Genomic DNA, 17,864 nt, shown 5'->3' with positions numbered 1-17,864 from the left:
CAACTCGTGCCATGGCACACTGGTGTGCTGTAAAGTGGTGCTTAGTGGGCCTCATGGCCACAAGCTGGGAATGCAGTCTGCCACTCCGCTTACATGCCCCACCATTTTGTGGTGGCAGATGTGATGAGTCACCAGCATCGAATTAGAGCAGGGCAGCAGTTCGGGATGCCTGACTCTGGGGGACGGGTGGGTGATGGGGTTAGAGCAGGGAGCTGGGGGTGCCTGGCTCTGGGGAGAAGGCAAAGGACTGGGTTATATATATTGAGTGTGTCAGGAAATAACAAGTGCTAAAGTGTGCCATGAGGTGATAAAGGTTGCTGAGCACTGCCTTAGGCAATCTTAGCAATCACTGTTGATAAACCTCCAGCTACAGTAATGCCTATTCTGAGAAGGCAAAAAAATGGCAAACCAGCCCTTACTTCTGCTACAATCCTCTCTGGTTAGTGCTGCATTTCTCAAGTTGCACAAGTGTTAGAAGGGCACAAGTGGGGTGTACACTGTCAGGTGTCCTAGGGAACTTTCAAAATCCTGGCAGTCTTAATAGAAGGGATTGTGGGTATTGTGATAGCATTAGTAACTGGTACCAAGACAGCAGCACCTAGAGAGCAGATGGGGAAGATAAGATTTACTATCCCTGTGCAGTCTCAGAGATCATTTGGTATCAAGCATGCCTTGGGCACTGAGAAAGTCAGTGCTGGCAACATCTGCACCATAAAGGCCAACTTTGTCAACCAGGTTATCAGTGCAAAGTGGGCTGGTGCTAATGAGTCAGGACCAAGGGAAGTGCAGACCAACTTCAGGTAGGTCCCTGACTACTTGGTGACCAGTCAGTGCCAAAGTGTCAGAAGAACCCAATATGGGCCATGAACTGACTTTTGGCTGACGGGCATGATCTGAAACTGAGATAGAATGGGTCTTCTGTCTCCTCTTGCTGGGCACTGGGGAAGGTGTCCCAGGAACAATACTCCTACATTTCTATTTCTGATGATGATTGGGTGGCTGCTGTGTCTGATTCACTAGTCAAGGAGTTTGGCTCCAGTGAAGAACAAGCCCAAGAGCCCAGCATAGAATCTTGGCTCACTGGAGCACTAGTGGAAAGGAACTGAACCATCTTGGCAGGATTTTGACTCTCAGGCTCTTCAGCTCTCCCTGAGCAACCCAGATGGAAGTTTGAAATGGGTTTCCATGTCTTTATGTATCCTTTTGGAAAAGGATCAGCAAATTAACCATTTATCAGAAATATGTCAATTGCAAAGGCAGAGCTGGGACTTAGAATGCCCATCACTGAGCAATACAGAAGCATCACAAGAGGGACAAATTTTAAATTTTCATGTCTCCCTGTCCCTGCTTAGGTCAGGAGCTGTGATTTAAAAAAGCACATGGACAGACATTTTGGAGCAGTTCCTCTGGAGTTGTCTGAATTGTGTGCAGCTCTCCATTATGCAGGGAACATTACACTTCTCTTTGAAACAGTTTCCTGCATACCTGTATCAGGAATCAATCTTCAAAATGTATGTATAACTTCATCAAAGCAAAGCAAATATGTTTTGTTCCCTCTAACTTCCCTTCAGAGCAAATCAAAGACAAACTTTAGCCTGGATTTTTTCCCTACTAAATCTGTCTCATCTCCTAGTAAATTGTTGCTACTTTTTTAACACTTTCATGTGACAAGTGAAAGCACAGCTTCTTCCTTCCATCTATTTTAGCTTTGTGAGCCATGTCAATGGCTGGAAGGAAATATTCAGTGAGGGCCTTACTTAATCTTAGTCAAGTTTTATTATCATAAAATCTGTATCATAGAAGATTAGGGTTGCAAGAGACCACAGAATATCACCTGGTCTCATCCTGTTTGAAGCGGGATCAACCCCAACTAAATCATTCCTCCCAGTGCTTTGTCAAACTTGCCCTTAAAAACCTCTGACAGTGATGATTCCACCACCTCCCTAGGCAACCCATTCCTCTTCCTCACCACCCTTCTAATGAAGCCATTTTTCCTGATACCCAATCTAGACTTTCCCCCAATGCGACTTGACACCATTGCTTCTCCCTCCGCCACCACAGGGACTAGCCTGGCTCCGTCCTCTGGGGAACCTCTAATTCAGATAGATGAAGGCTGCTATCAATTCCCCACCATTCTTCTCCTCTGCAGATTAAATATCCCCAGTTCCTTCATCCTTGTCTCATAAGTCACATGCCCCAGACCACTAATCATTTTCATTGACCTCTGCTAGGCACTCTCCATTTTGTCCACATCCTTTCTATACTGGGGGCCCAAAACTGGGCACTGTATTCCAGCTGTGGCCTCATCAGTGCCGAATGGAAAGGAATCATCACTTCCCTTGATCTGTTGGCAATGCTCCAATTATTACAACCCAATATGTTGTTAGCCTTCTTGGCAACAAGGAACTCATATCCAGCTTTTCATTCACTGTAATCCCCAGATCCTTCTCTGCAGCACTGCCACTTAGCCAGTCAGTCCTAAGTCTGTAGCAGCACTTGGGATTCTTCCATCCTAAATGCTGGCATCTGCAGTTGCCCTTGTTGAACTTCACCAGATTGCTTTTAGCCCAATCCTCCAATGTGCTTAGGTCACCCTGGGCCCTATCCTTACTCATCAGTGTATCTACCTCTCCCTCCAGTTGTGTCATCTGCAAACTTGCTGAGAGGGCGCAAACCATCCCATCATCAAGATCATTAATGGAGATGTTGAAGAAAACCACCCCAGAACAAATCCCAGGGGCACTGATAAATTACATTATTTCATACATAAGAAAAGTTAAAATAACTTTTACGTGGCAGCAGACTAGCTTCTCCCTTGGCTGGGTTTCATATAAAATTGGGAAAGTTAGGGATTCAATCTTTTACTCTGAATATGTTCAGTATAACAAAGAACAAGCCAATTCATGCTTCCTTACCCAAAAACATGGATCCAATGCTGAGGTACTTTCTCAGGGCTTGATTTTATGATGGGATTACCATTCTCACCTCCCATTACAGGTGAAGGTGAAGGGATTTGTGACCATCCAAGTGCGGACAAGAATGAATTAACTTCTCAACCACAGAAATGAAGCCTTTCAAATATATAAAATAGCGTCACATATCAGGAGGTCACTCTCAGGAACCTTCACGCCATCGTATTTGCTCTTTTCTCAAGAGATTTGTCTCCTAAGCCGTGTCTACACATGCACGCTACTTCAAAATAGCGGCACTAACTTCGAAATAGCGCCCGTCACGGCTACACGTGTTGGGCACTATATCGATGTTAACATCGACGTTAGGCGGTGAGACGTCGAAGCCGCTAACCCCATGAGGGGATGGGAATAGCGCCCTACTTCGAAGTTGAATGTCAAAATAGGGCACGTGTAGACGATCCGCGTCCCGCAACATTGAAATAGCGGGGTCCGCCATGGCGGCCATCAGCTGAGGGGTTGAGAGATGCTCTCTCTCCAGCCCCTGCGGGGCTCTATGGTCACCGTGGGCAGCAGCCCTTAGCCCAGGGCTTCTGGCTGCTGCTACTGCAGCTGGGGATCCATGCTGCATGCACAGAGTCTGCAACCAGTTGTCGGCTCTGTGGATCTTGTGTTGTTTAGTGCAAGTGTGTCTGGGAGGGGCCCTTTAAGGGAGCGGCTTGCTGTTGAGTCCGCCCTGTGACCCTGTCTGCAGCTGTTCCTGGCACCCTTATTTCGATGTGTGCTACTTTGGCGTGTAGACGTTCCCTCGCAGCACCTATTTTGATGTGGTGCTGCACAACGTCGATGTTGAACATCGACGTTGCCAGCCCTGGAGGATGTGTAGACGTTATTCATCGAAATAGCCTATTTCGATGTTGCTACATCGAAATAAGCTACTTCGATGTAGGCTTCAGGTGTAGATGTAGCTCTAAAGTGACATTCAGTCATACTTCACAATTCCTGCACTTGGGTTTTTAAGAGCTCTCTTTATCTGAGAATTCTCCCAAAAATAGTGACAAAGGAACAAATTGCTTAATTTTCCATTATGGTGGATGACATCTTCTTCCTTTTCCAGCAGGCACTATCCAACATTATATTTAGCCAACGCAGTGTTGCACGTGGTAGTAATTTAAAGGTTATAAAATAAAGAAATACACAATAGCACTAGTTTAAATATTAATTGTGAGTAAACTGAAAATGCTACTCAGGTATGGTACATAGATACTCTCAGTGAAAGTATTAATTAGTTGGATTTGCCAAATAGTTTGAACTAATAATGTTGTGACAAACTAGTGCTCTGTAGATTAAATTCATAGAACACACAGCTTTCTTCATCTGTTTTACAGCCATAATTTCTTCTGCTATCTTTTGAACAGGTCTTTTCAGGGCAGAAAAACACAGGACCAGATTCAACAGTACGCACTGGTAACTCTGCCTTTACAACAAAACAAAAACCTTAAGACCTCAGGGTTGACAAGGCCCCCGGCTTCTCAGAAGCCCATGGGGCAAAAACCCAGTGAACCCAGTGCCCCAGTAGCTCACTTAGGCTGTGTCTACATGGTGGGCGTTATTTTAGACTATAAAGTATCTATGCAATGGGCCTATTGTCTTGAAACAGTTTTTAAGATAATGGGTGCACTATTCCATAGGACACAGGAAGCCCATGAATTTTTGATTGAATTAGAATTTGAATTCAGCAGCACCCAGGCCTACAAATATGAAAGGTACCCAGAATGAAAAAATTCCTTTGCCCAACACATTGCACCACTTCAGTGGCCATTGCACTGCATCGATAGCAATTGTATTGGTAGCCATCTCCTGCAATCATAAGCAGTCACGGTAGTGATCTGCCTAATACTTCTCAGGCTCGCAAGAGCGCCCCAGCATGGACCCATCAGGAGATTCTGGATCTTCTTGCAATTTGGGGAGCCCAATCGGTGGCAAAGAGACTTTGGGTGGCCAAGAGAAATGAGGCACTCTATGAGCGGAAGTTGTGCGAGATGACTGCCAGGGATTACTCCCGGGACTCTGCACAATGCTGGGTGAAGGTGAAAGAACTCCAGCAAGCCAATCAAAGAGTCTGGGAAGCCAGCCAGCAGTCAGGGGAAGCTCCACTGACCTGCCGCTATTATGAACATGCTTATGGGAAGCAACCTCACCAAACAGCCTGACATGAATTGTGGCACTTGTGGAGGCCCTGGTCTGGAGTCTGGGGTAAGCTGAAAGAAGCTGGGTGCTCCAGAGGAAGAGGACAACAGAGAGGAGGAAGGGAGCAATGAGCAGGAGAATAAGGAAGTTCTTCCTGACAGGCTGGAGCTCTTCACTGTAGACCTGGAACTGATCACCTACACACCAGTCCCTGACCAACCCCCTGGACCAAACGGTTCAGCTCAGTATTTATTCTGCATTCTAGAAGTGGGTTGTAGGTGGGTATAGGTATAGGTTTGACTATGGGTACAGGTTTGCTATAGATCTGTGCCCTTCAAAACATCATGTTAATGTTTTTTGGGATGGAGCGCTTCTCCTTTCTGGGTATCTTTTTTAAGGCCTTGTCTAGGCACTCTTGTATTTTTTTTCACAAGGTTCTTGGGCAAGCCTGACTTCTTGCAGCTTCCATGACAACAAACATTGCCACACCAGGCAATCAGATAGTGGCCTGGTGTTAGGGTGCCACACAGCATTTCAGCAAATTTTCCAGGCTTATGGTCACACAGAATGAGTAGGTCTTCTTTATCCATATCTGTTAGTTTTAGGAGGGTGATGTCATCTTTGGCAACCTATAGCAGCCTGGGAATTTGCATTGGATTTTTTTACCATGCTTCCTGCCCCTTTACATTTCCCTGGAGAAGCTGGTCAGAGCTTCATTTCCCCACCCCACTCCTATGCGGGTTGCAGGCTCTGCATGGCTTCTCCCCTCCCATTTCCCTTTCCACCAAGCATTTCTTTTTACTTTACAGGGATCCCCCCATGCAGCCATCCATGTGGCTGTAATCAAGCCCTTCCCCACCATCATGTCTCTCCCCACAGCTGCCAGGCACTGTGTTCTTTGCTCATTGGGGAGGATTGCTCCAGGAATGGCTGAAAAAAAAATTTCCCCTGCCCCAGGATACCTGAGGGCTTCCCCTGCTTTGCAGCACCCCCTCTTCCACCGGATAGCGGACAATTGCTTATAGCTTACCATGTTGATAAAGAAGTGTGATAAATGATATACAGTGAAATGCATGCTTGGAATCACATTCTTAGTAAGCCTTTAGCAAAAAGAAATTTTCCCTGATAGAGACCCTTTCATTCCATTTGAAAGCACACTGTGTGAATTGTATCTTTGTTTTGACCTTCACTTTCCAGCTGCCATGCCCAGCGAGGGAGACAGGTCCAGAAGGAGAAAAAGGTGCCAGCTGGATCTCATCCTGCAGCGCATGGGGCGGGATGAAGCAGAACACAGTAAGCTGACAAAAGACACTGCTCAGTGGCGTTGTAGTACAGCTCACTGGCATCAGAGTCAAGCCGAGCTGCAGCAGAGAATGCTTGATTTCCAGCAACAGCAAGCAGCAAAGCAAAGTGAGGCCACCTCAAAGCTGGTAACTGCAGTGAAGGAGCAAATGGAGGTCCTGTGCTCGCTGCTGCAACTACAGAGGGACTCCCCACACAGCACTGCAGTAGTTGATACCTGCTGCCTAAAGTCCCCCGAAGAGAGGTCACCCACCCACTGTAACCATGATCCCCAAACTTGGGGAGGGAGGACAAGAATAACCTGCCGCTCTAGCCCCAAGTGCCACTGCAAAAGGCTACTCAAGCACCCTTGACAACGCTTCTTTTCCCTACCACTTAAACCTCTCTTCCCCCCAAAATAAAATCATTCCTTTGAGCTTGGAGTGATTTTGTGGTGCTCAGGAATGGTAGGGAACACAAATCATTGTGGGGAACCAAGAGGGGTGAAGGCACATCTGCCTGCTGCTATGCCCAGGTCCACAGAGGACACAAGGCACAGGGAACCCAGGTGGGCTGGGGGAAGGTTGAAGGCATAGCTGTCCACCACGTGCATACTACTTACTGCAACTTAACCCCCACTCCCACCAAGTAAAAGTATGCATTCATTAAGAGTGGTATGATTTATAGGCATCATGACAGAGAAATACCTCGGTAGCGGGTGTTTCACAGATCATTCATGAAGCTATGTTTTAAAACATCCCTTATTGCTGATGCCTCAGTGTGGTTATTGGTGAATGGTTCTATAGGCAGCTGCAAGTAAGCCCTACCTACAGTCCCAGCTTTAGAATTCCAGATGGACGGGAAAGTCTCCCACCTGGATTCACAAATGTCATGCAAAGTGATGCACACTGTAATCACAGTGGGGACATCAGTTTCAGAAAGGTCCAAACTGGTCAATAAGCATCTGAACCTGGCTTTTAAATGGCCAAAGGTGCATTCAACCACCATTCTCCACTTGCTGATTCTGTAATTGAAGTTATCCTTGCTGGGGTCCAGTATTCCTGTGTAGGGCTTCATAAGGCAAGGGAGCAGAGGGTAAGCAAGGTCACTCAATATTATGATAGGCATCTCCACCTTGCCAATCAGGATCTTCCAGGCTGGGAAAAAAGTCCCATTCATGAACTTTCTGTACAGACCAGAATTTCAGAAGATGCATGTGTCATGAACCTTCACTGACCATCCAACATTGATGTTAGTGGAATTACCTTTGTGATCTACCAACCCCTGAAAAACCGGGGGAAATATCCCTTTTGGTTTATATACTCTAGGCCACATGGTCAGGGGCCAGGATAGGGGTGTGCATGCCATATTTTGCCCCACTGTAGTTAGGAAACCCCTGGACAGCAAAAGCCATCCACTATGGCCTGTACATCTCCCAGGCCTCATCTTTGTGTTGTTGCATTTCAGGACAGGGGTCAGCACATCACTAATTTCTGTAAAAGTGGACTTGCACATGCAAAAGTTTTGCAGCCCCTGCTGGTCGTCACAGGACTCCAAAACAATGTGGTCCCATCAGTGTGTCCTGGTCTCACGAGTCCAAAACCACCACTCCCCTGTCAACAGTACATCCAGGACAGCCAGCAGTTGTGACTTCTTGGACGTCATTTGTGAGATTTACTCTTCAAAACCAGCATCATTGTCATAATCATTATCATTATCATCATCATGATGATACAGAACCATCACTGAGCTTTGTAATTGAAAGGAAAATTGTGTGACAGCCACAGTGGGTGATGAAATCATGTGTGCTATGAGTTGAAGCATTTGAGGATCCATGATTGCACGGGCAGAGAAAATGCTGCAGGAAATGTGTGATCTCCTGTTTGTTTTTGTGCAGTTACTGGGTGTTCTGAATTCTGGGACAGTGCTTTGCATTCTACAATTCAAATATGAAACACCCACAAGCAACTGGGGCTAAGGCACTGTGGGATAGGTTCTCACAATGCACTGCTCACACTGTCAGACTTGCATAGAGCAATGGGGATGTGGAAACTTAACACAGAAAAATGGAGGGTTGAATTTCAAGAAGCTTTGTGGACACAAATTCAAATTGATAAGAAAGAGGTTAAAATCAAATTTATTAAAACTCAAATTTATCTCATGGTGTAGAAACAGCCAAAGATTTGTTTCAGTATTCCTAACTCTAGGTCCTGCCACAGTCAATTGAATTATGGTGCTTAATATAGCTGGGAGATTAAGACCCTGCAAAAATGAACTGTTTTGTTTCTAAAAAATGACTGATTGCTCATATGAAAACCACGTTGAAGTTTGCTGCTCAGGGCATAGAACTATGTTTTGACAATCTATAAAATCCCTATCAAATGCAAACAAATAATTTATATTACAATGGTCTCTCAAAAAAGGAAAATAGTTGTAAATAATTTTAAAAAAGGCTTGTGTGCTGCTTTTAACTGCAATGCCTCTGTTACCTGTTTGGCTGAGGAATCAGTATGGCTGTTTGGAATGGGCTAGTGTCTTCTGGAGGAGCGTAAGAAGTCCTGGGATGCCCAGCTCTTGGCCTAGGGCGAGGCGGCCACCACAAGGGTTATAACACCGGCCCCCACTCAGTTGGGGGTGGTCAGCAGTTCCCAGTACAATACAATACAGGCCCCAGCCCTCAATCTAGGGCGGGGCAGCAGTTCTCAATAGTAGTACAATCCCAGCCCAGCCCTCAGTCCAGGGCGGGACAGCAGTTCACAATAGTATTACAATTCCAGCCCAGCCCTCAGTCCAGGGCGGGGCAGCAACACAAGGGGTCTTAGCACAGGCCCAGCCCTCAGTTTGGGGCAGGGCAACAACGCAATGGTCTGAGCACAGGCCCAGCACAGGCTGGCCCTGTCAAGGAGGGGGTAGGGGGTCACAGGCCCTCCCACTCCACTGCGACCCAGCCTGGGGGGGTCGCTCACACACGACCACAGCAGTGGGGATCCAGGCCGCAACACACTGCCATGGGATCGGGAGCGTCGTTCCCCGGGCCACTTCCTACCTCTCCCTCTGCTGGCAGAAGGTCCCAGTCCATCTGGTCGGGGGGTCCCTCTAGGTCAGTCTCCTCCAGGTCGTCCACCTTTGGGGGCTCCAGCCAGTTGCTCATATCAATGTCATTGGGATAGTTGGGTGGCAGTAGCACAGAGGACCCGAGGCGATCCTGGGCCGGAGGGCTGTAGGGATCCGCCCGGACTCTGGGGCAGACCGCTCCTGGGGCTTCTTCCAAGGCAGGCAGTCTCCGCCGGCGTGAAGGTCCTGGCAGGTCTGGGAAGTCCGGGTAGTCCCCCTGGGGCATCTGGATCCAGGGTTGTTTGGAGCCACTGGGGGCTTGCTCCTCCGGCCTGGCCAGGCGGCGACAGGCCCTCTGCCCTTGGCGCCGGGGAGCTTGTGCAGGCGCGTCCTCCCTGCCCGGAGGCTCAGGCTTTAATGGGTCCCTAGCCCTGCCCTTGGCTCTTCTAGCCCTGGGCCCCGCCCTCTGAGGGGTGGGCCTCTGGTGTTCTGGCTCCGGACCCACCCACCAGGGCCTCTGCGCAGCCTCCTCGGCCTCTGAGTCAGTAGGAGGCCATACTGACTCACTACAAGGAGGCATCAGTGACACAAACACGCAGGCTCTTTCTTGTCTGCTTTATTCACACTGTATATGCATGCTTTGTTTACCTTGAGCAGTGATGATGAAAACAAGGTTTATACAGAAGTGGTAACGTCTTGGACCCAGTACTATCAATAAGCATTCTGGCAATGGTTTCAACAACAAAAATTTCTTTTACTTCATGTCCACAACGGCTGCCAATTATGGAAACTTCTGCCAATACATCATTGTGCTTCTATCCAGAACACATCTCCCCTGGGCCCGGAATTTTTCCTCTGAACTATATCAGAGAAGTAGCCGTGTTAGTCTGTATCTTCAAGAACAACAAGAAGTCCTGTGGTACCTTATAGACTAACAGATATTTTGAAGCGTAAGCTTTCATGGGTAAAGACCCGCTTTGTCAGATGTGACCACGAAGTGGGTCTTTGCCCATGAAAGCTTATGCTCCAAAATATCTGTTAGTCTATAAGGTGCCACAGGACTTGTTGTTGTCCTCTCACCTATGTGAGCCTATCCTACTGACTGCCTCTACTGGATTCACATCACCTCAGGGGCATAATACAATACATGACAATGGAAAATAAAACACATGGGTTGTAAAACAGGCAAAAGAACGGATGGAAAACTGTAAGAATTCTCATTATGGCCATGTCTACACTAGCCAAAAACTTCGAAATGGCCATGCAAATGGCCATTTCAAAGTTTACTAATGAAGCGCTGAAATACATATTCAGCACCTCATTAGCATGCGAGCAGCCGAGGCACTTCAAAATTGATGCGGCTCGCCGCCACGCAGCTGGTCCAGATGGGGCTCCTTTTCAAAAGGGTCCTGCCTACTTTGAAGTCCCCTTATTCCCATCTGCTCATAGGAATAAGGGGACTTCGAAGTAGGTGGGGTCCTTTCGAAAAGGAGCCCCGTCTGGACGAGCTGCACGGTGGCGAGCCGCGTCAATTTCGAAGTACCGCAGCTGCCGGCATTCTAATGAGGCACTGAATATGTATTTCAGCGCTTCATTAGTAAACTTCGAAATGGCCACTTGCATGGCCATTTCGAAGTTTTTGACTAGTGCAGATGTAGCTTGTGAGTGGAAAAAAATCTCACAAACCTTGTGAAAGAATGAGGTCTGGAGATCCTGAGAGAGTCACTGGAAGATGGGAAGGGGAAATATAAGTACATAACAGGGGAAAGTGGAATATGTAAAAGGAGGAGGCTGCCCTCAAGATACCCCTTTTGGGACTTGGGGGATGAAATGGCACTTCCTTGTAGGGATGGCACCAGTTCAGGCATTTCCAGGCTCATCCCTGTTTTTGAGGTAGGTGTCCCAGGAAATCTGACACATTGCCAGCTGTCCAGTTTTATGGGCTCATAGCATCATGGATTCCCTGATTTTGTGTGCCTCAGAAGTGGCAACCCTACTTCTATATCTCATTCCAGACCCTGTAAATTCTGCCATCTTCTTCTTCACCACCACCACCACTCTGCTTTGGTAGGCAGCAACAAGCACACATGTATACCTAAATTTGATAGCCAACACCTCACTGCAGCAGTGTGCTGGTGAAGTCCTTCAGGCCGCCAGTGAACATACGAAGGGGACACTCAAATATGCTGGGCTTCATCATTTGTGCCTGGTGACTACAGTCACATACAGGTGTTTACCTCATTTTAACTGGTCATTTTCCATCTGAAAAGGATTTGTCTACATCTCTCATGAGGTGTCCTGATGCACTTCAGTTTGTACCAATGTTTCTGACAGAAATCAAAACCTAGTGGCTACTTGACAGAGTCATTGAGGAGCCGTTTGTTTTGAACCATTGAAAAACTTACCATCAAAGTTACATGCAAGAGTCTTGATGTGGCTCTAGAGAGGGCTGCAGGATTTTAAACTTGTTTTTGGTGGGTTCTACAGGTGGCCATGCAATGGAAGCCCCAGGTTTGCATTGACATGGTTGAGAAACTGAAATGTCTGGGCAGCTCTCATAACCTGTGTGAGAGGGCTTACAGCTCTGATCTTAGAACAATTGGGGTGAATGGGAGACAGCCTTATGGCTTGGATGGCTTCCTCCTATAGCGGCATTACTCAGAGGCTGTTTCTATACATGCCACTTGCTCTGAAAGCGGCATACAGAATCACAGAATCACAGGGCTGCAAGGAACCTCAGGAGGTCATCTAGTCCAGCCCCCTGCTGCAAGCAGGACCAACCCCCACTAAGTCATCCCAGCCAGGACCTTGTCCAGCCGGGACTTAAAAACCTCAAGGGATGGAGAATCCACCACCTCTCTACGCAACACATTCCAATGCTTCACCACCCACCTGGTGAAGTAGTTTTTCCTAATATCTAACCTACACCTCTCCAACTTCAGACCATGACTCCTTTTTCTGCCATCCGACACCACTGAGAACAGTTTCTCACTCTCCTTTTTAGAGCTCCCCTTCAGGAAGTTGAAGGCTGCTATTAACCTCTAAGTCTTCTCTTCTGTAAACTAAACAAGCCCAAATCCCTCAGCCTAATCTCATAGGTCTTGTGCTCCAGACCCTTAATCATTTTTGTTGCCCTTTGCTGAACCTGCTCCAGCAAATCCACATCCTTTTTATATTGGGGGGCCCAAAACTGGACACAATATTCTAGATGTGGCCTCACCAGTGGCAAATAAAGAGGAATAACTACTTCTCTAGATCTGCTCAAAATGCTCCTCCTAATGCACCCCAGTATGCCGTTAGCCTTCTTGTCTACAAGGGCACACTGTTTACTCATAGCCAGTCTTTCATCCACCATAACCCCTAGGTCGCTTTCCATCGTATGGCATAAACAGCCTGGAAGATCCTAATGAGGTTTGGATGTAAATGTCTGGCTCCTCATTAGCATATGGTCACATGATTCAGAGTCCAGAAGAAAGTATCCGAAACAGCTGTGTAGAAGTGCAGCCTCAGGGGATCTCCCGGAAGGAAATCTTCCCTCCTGAAGCCCCATCTTCCAGAGGCCATGCTTCTACACAGCTGTTCTGGAGTCCAGGAGAGCTTCTTCTGGACTCCGAATCATGTGACCGTATGCTAATGAGGAGCTGGAAATTTACATCCATGCCTCATTAGCATCTTTAGGGCTGTTTCTTAGCATTCTGCTTTCGAAACAAGTGGCATGTGTAGAAACAGCCAGACAGAAATGGCATCCCCAAAATGTGTACCTGTGGTCCATTGGGAGGTCTAAAACAAGCATACTTCCCAGGACTAAGGCCGATCAAAAGACTTCGTTGTGGCTCTCTACACAGATTCTTTGGATGAGATCTTAAAAGCCGTTGTCCAGTTTGCTCTGGGTAGCCATCGCTGTCCGGATTTATGCTCTTAACCAAATGTCTTATTCCCCTCACTTCCATGTGCCCTGTGGGATACTGCTAGCAATCTAGCTGTTCCCCTCTCAGAAGCATTTCACTCAGGAAAAGTGCTATAGAGTAAATATAAAATGCTGCTAAGTTTCTAAAATATGTAGCACTTACATCCAATATAAGATACACACCGTGCTCTTCATAAAATTTCTGCTGCTTGTCTTACTGCACACACTATGCTTTGCCTCAGTGATGATGCTTTCATAGTTTAAAAGGAAAAACTCCTTTCTCAGAATTCATAAAGACGTAAAAAACGGGTTTAATTCAAAATGTATCACCTTTTTTCTAAATAAGGCAATGAAAGATGTCAAAACCTAAGTGGTGGAGACTAGAATATATGTTTAGCTCCACTACAGTGACACCAAGATCATCTGAAGATGGGTTATCAAGTTAGCTGTTGCCAGCATTTTCAATAAACATACAGAAAAATACCACAATGTATTACTAGCTCATGCCAGCATTTCAACCATGTGTTTATTATTTAATGATAGATTTCATATACTATCTCCTGTAAGTAGTATGCTATTATTTGTAACAAAGACTTCTTACACATTTCTGGTTTCTACTGGAATAGTTTCTCTGTGAAAGATCAAGAAGCACCATAAACAAAATTTGTTCTTTTATAAAATGATTCTAAACAACATAAGAAGAGACAGAGAATAAACTTGCCATCAGTTGCTCTTTACAGTACTGGCAACTCCATGAGAAGACACACTGCTTACTGAAGAAACACTGAAGAAGAAGCTGTAGCCACACTATGGTAAAGTGGCACTTTAGGATATGCTTTAAAGTGGCACTTTAGGATATGAATATGCAGTACCTCATTAGCATAATAGCAACCGCACGCACTTCAAAACTGCTGGTTTCAAAATGCAGCTGCTTGTGTAGCTGGGGGCCTTTTGAAATGGCCCCTTGATTTTGAAAGCCCCTTATTCCCATCTGGTTTTGGGAATAAGGGGCTTTTGAAATCAGGGGGCCATTGTGAAAGGCCTCCCACTACATGGGCAGCTGCATTTCGAAACAGGTAGTTTCAAAGCCCGTGCAGCTGCCATTATGCTAATGAGGTGGTGAATATTCATGACAATGCCTAATTAGCATATTCTGAAGTGTCACATTACCATAGCCCCTCCAAAAGAAAGGGCTAGCGTGACCACTGCCAGTGAGTCATAACTCCATTTCCAAGGGGTCACCAGAGCAGAAACCTACAAACAGGAGCTCCAGCAGCAGTAGGGATGCTGAAGCTCAAACCCAGCCTGGGTGACTTCAGCTTCGTGATGCCCAGGCCACTGATGGCAGGAGTGGGGCAGAGACTGCTTTTGTCCCTTTGAATTGCTGTGGCAGTGCAGCTTGAAGGGAGCAGGGGACCCAACCCCTTCTGCCCCTTCCCAACCCAATGCTGAGGGCTGAATTCCCTAGGCCCCTACCCCTTCTGCCACCACACCCCTTCAGGGGTGCAAAGCCAGGCCCACATCTCTCCTGGCCCACAGTGGCTTTCAGCAGTGCTGGCAATGCCCGCTGTGCCACGGGGCCCCTCATTTGCCCAGTTTCCCACCCCTTTCGGGCCCTGGGCATCACTTCCTAGACTCAGGCAAGTGTGTTTATCTGGCAGCCCTCTCAGTGTATGTTGTGATGAAATCTGATTGCCGTAGACACGATCTTACCAATGGACTGTTTTCAAAAGAAATGTGCAGGGAAGCGGGGAATGAAGGAGAGTTGATTGCACTTGCAGAAACAGAATGACTGACAACCAGTAGCCAAAGAGCAGTAAAAAGATCTAGAAACCGCAAATATGATCCAAAATATTTGGAATACAGATTTACATGGACTGGTTTTCAAGACAATCCATGGTCACAGCTTATGGTGCGTGATGAAGTTCTGGCAAAGGAGAGCCTAAAGCCATCTAAAATATTGTGGCACTTGCAGACACAGCAAAGTCCTTTCGCAACAAAACTGCTCAGATTTTTCAGCAGAAGCTGGCAGAGCTAAACAGCCAGAAAATAGTACTGAGAACAGCAGCTGCTGCACATGAGAAATCCCTCGAGCATCTTTTGCTGTGTCACACTGGAGAGCAAAAACTGAAAAATCACACTTTAGTGGAGAAACTTTTATCTGTCGCTTGCCAAAAAAAATGTGTAGTACTGTGGCAAGATGCAGCAACTCAGCTTGATTCGATTCCCCATCTAACAACACTATTACCAGGTGCAAAGCCACATAAGTCCACATATAAAAAGGATACAATAATATAAGCTGCATAAACTGGTTCGGTGACTCACTAGCTTTCATTAGACACCTCACTTGGTCCACTTGGCACAAGACTTGGTGCAAACCTAGCACAGTGGTTGAAATACTAGTTCTCATGCTCATTTTAAAATCCCATAGGCCGTGTCTACACTAGCCCAAAACTTTGAAATGGCCATGCAAATGGGCATTTCGAAGTTTTGGGCTAGTGTAGATGTAGCCATAATGTCAAAGGAGACCGTTCAAGAATCTGACTCCTCTGACCATTACTGGGTTCACAATGGTGCCCCTGGTGCGATGGTGCCAATCCTGTACTCAGACAGGGTCCTGGTACACAGAGGATGACCCTGTCCTCCACTCAGCCTCTTTCTCTGGAGGACCCACTTGCTGCTCGCTCCTCTCCACTTTCCTCTTCTCTTCCCAGAGCAGGGGTATGGCCTGAGGACAAAGACTGGCCTGGGGCAGGGTCTAAGAGATGGGGCCTAGGTCTGGCTACCAAGGACCACAAAAAATTAATCCAGCCCTGCCTCTGACAGTTAGAAATCTTCTAAATTTCACCCTAAATTTATTCTTCACTAACTTACACTCTTCTGTGTTTGTGCCAACATTGTTCTTTTAAAGTTCGGTATATGTTCAGCCAGACTCTGTAGTCCACCCCACCATATTTCCACTGCACCTCTCAAGCATTGAGAAAAGTCGCTGAGAGCAGTCACATTGCTCTAGCTAGAGATTCCTCTGGCAATCACAGAACTAGTGCATTCAGTTCTTACATCACCCTTCCTCCAGTCAGAAGCCTTGAGGGTTCCATGGGGTCAGGAAGATAAGCAGCAGGAGAGTAGAAGTGGAAAGGCTGCACTGCGCTATGGCTATGCTCAGCTGGTTGACAATCCTTTGTCAACTGATGCAAATTACAGCAATCTCTCCACTGGGCAGGCAATCTCTGCATCACAGAGAGTCTACATACGGTATCTCTAAGGACCTCTGAAGCTGCTGGTAACCCAGTTTAACTAAGCACCCAGTCCCATTAAAATCAATACAAGTTAATTGCAGAAGCAAAAATCCCAGAGGAAAACATGAACACTTGTATCGTGCAATGTCTGTAAGCAGTACAGTGGTGTCATAGAAACATCGCATAAACAGCTTCTGGTCACCAATAAGGCATAGTTTTCATGGTACATTTTTGCAAAACCTCACAAATGTCACTTGTTAGTGGTAGCTATTTATTGTGGAAGAGCAGCTCAAGCTTCAGGAACAAGGAGAGCTAGAAAACAAGCAGAATTGCAGCCGTGAGGGTGATTTCTTCTCCCCAACCCCCTTTGCTTCCCACCAAAGAAAAGGACATGTAATATAAATTACTGAAGTAGACAGCTAACAGTGACTGTATTATGCAGTACTGCCCAGAGACATCATCTTGCCCTGCTATGCCAAGCAGGCTTAAAGCTGAGTCTGTATGGTGCTTTTGCAATATATAAATGCATGGAAAAGCATTACATGCTAACTAGCAGAGATTGCGGGTGTTCCTTATGTTTACAGGGTATATTATGAAAGACTTCTTGTGTCACACAGGTTATCATAATCATTGTATGGTTAATCTGTAAGAAGACGTGTGTTTATACACTGTAAATTATGGTCTTAAAACCATGAAGTCAAAGGCAGAGCATGCAGACATAATGGCTACGTCTACACGTGAAGCCTACATCGAAGTAGCCTATTTCGATGTGGCGACATCGAAATAGGCTATTTCGATGAATAACGTCTACACGTCCTCCAGGGCTGGCAATGTCGATGTTCAACATCGACGTTGCGCAGCACCACATCGAAATAGGTGCTGCGAGGGAACGTCTACACGCCACAGTAGCACACATCGAAATAAGGGTGCCAGGCACAGCTGCAGACAGGGTCACAGGGCGGACTCAACAGCCAGCCGCTCCCTTAAAGGGCCCCTCCCAGACACACTTGCACTAAACAGCACAAGATACACAGAGCCGACAACGAGTTGCAGACCCTGTGCATGCAGCATGAACCCCCGCTGCAGCAGCAGCAGCCAGAAGCCCTGGGCTAAAGGCTGCTGCCCACAGTGACCATAGAGCCCCGCACGGGCTGGAGAGACAGCGTCTCTCAACCCCCCAGCTGATGGCTGCCATGGAGGACCCCACAATTTCGACGTTGCGGGACGCGGATTGTCTACACGGTCCCTACTTTGACGTTGAACGTCGAAGTAGGGCGCTATTCT

Source organism: Carettochelys insculpta, chromosome 2 (genome assembly GCF_033958435.1).
Source record: "Carettochelys insculpta isolate YL-2023 chromosome 2, ASM3395843v1, whole genome shotgun sequence".
NCBI classification, from domain to species: Eukaryota; Metazoa; Chordata; order Testudines; family Carettochelyidae; genus Carettochelys; species Carettochelys insculpta.
The sequence above is the reverse complement of the archived record's forward strand: the minus strand, read 5'-3'. Positions refer to the sequence as shown.